Below are 1,540 nucleotides of genomic sequence, written 5' to 3'. Positions count from 1 at the left end.
TCCTCTCCGGCTCCTCCGAGAGCCGTGGCGGTGAAGGCGGGTGCCAGTGGCGGGCTGGGGGAGGGAACCAGAGTCGAGGTCCCCGGCGCTCTGGGCCCCGAGGCCTAGGGGAGCTGTGACCTCGCCCCCGAGCCATGGGAAGGAGCCGCCCGCCCCCTACCGCGGTGCGCGGGCCCCGCCGCGGTAGGAGGGGGCGTCCGGCAATGGTCCCCGGCAGTGTGGGCCAGAGGCCCCTTTCCCCCACACCCGACACATCTTGCGACACACTCCCCAAAAGGCAGGCCCTCTTGTCTTTGGGTGTTGGCCCTACTCTGGGTTTGAGGTCACCCCCCATCCGCTGGGCGCGGGGCGCCCGCCCTTATTTCACTGCAATCTCTCTTGCACATTATGGGGAAATTGAGACAGCGGAAGGAAGTCCCCACGCCCCGAACGGTCGACCCCGGATCTTGGATGGGGTGGGGGATGCCGCTTCCTTGTCTTCTGTTTGTGAATCTAGGAAAATAGGGGAGCCCCCAGATACAGACCGCCTGCCCCTGGCGCTGGGAGTTTTCCCCGCCCAGGGCTCACCTTTTTCCGCAGTATCCTGCTTTGAAAGACCTGTCACCCGCCCTGGCAGGGTCCTGGTGGCACTTGTGTGTGCACATACTTCAGTTATACCCAGAGGAGAGCCAAGTACTATGGTTTCCTTGGGCTTATTTGGAAGCCTTTGGAACTGCTGCGAGGAAGCGTTAAGGCAAGAGTGTAGAGCGTAGCCCTCAGAGGGGTGGCAGTGGGCTGGACACAGAGTGGCCAGGGACTCGTCCAAGGTCACAGGGCACGTAGGTTTTCAGAACAGGGCCTTGGGTGCTTGCCTTGGAAGTTCTGATCTGCGGGCCGACGCTGGGGGTACAGTAGTAGCCAGAATCTGGCTCCCCACGTGTCTGTCCGGCACTCGCCTTCTGGGGATTCCCTTAGCCCTGCAAAGTAGGCTCATGACCGCACCTATGAGATGAGGACACCGCGCTGGGCACGACAGAGCAGCTGGCCCAGGTCAACCAAATGCCAAAGCCTGTGCCCCTGGCCAGCATGTCACCAGGCTGAAAGGCGGGGTGCTGGGTCCCCAGTCCACTGGATTTTTCAGAGGTGCCCTTAAGGCTGCTGTCCGTTGGGTGCAGGCCCCACCAGCGGACGAACAAAACTGGGCCTCCAGAAGTCGCCCCGACTCCTGTCCCTTGTCTTGGGCACAACCACAGGCCTGCTAGGGGGGCGTCAACAGTGGAGGGACGACCGTTCCGTTGGGGGGTCCCCAGACGCGATGCCACACATGAGGGGAACAGGGGAGGGGGGATGTAGGAAGAAAGCCGCCTCAGCCTGCGTCCACACTCTGCTCGGCTCCGACCCCTGGGCTCCCAGTGGGGGCGGGGCGCCTGTCCCCTCCTCGGACTCGGATTTCCTCTCAAACGCCTTTGTCTGAGTGTGTGCGGAGAGGGGGGCTGCGGCCCACTCCCAGGCTGCTTCTGGGGACAGATGGACCCTCGATCCCCGCCCCCTCCCTACCGCA

The sequence above is a fragment of the Trichechus manatus genome, unplaced genomic scaffold (assembly GCF_000243295.1).
Source record: "Trichechus manatus latirostris isolate Lorelei unplaced genomic scaffold, TriManLat1.0 scaffold00028, whole genome shotgun sequence".
In the NCBI taxonomy this organism is placed as follows: domain Eukaryota; kingdom Metazoa; phylum Chordata; class Mammalia; order Sirenia; family Trichechidae; genus Trichechus; species Trichechus manatus.
The sequence above is the reverse complement of the archived record's forward strand: the minus strand, read 5'-3'. Positions refer to the sequence as shown.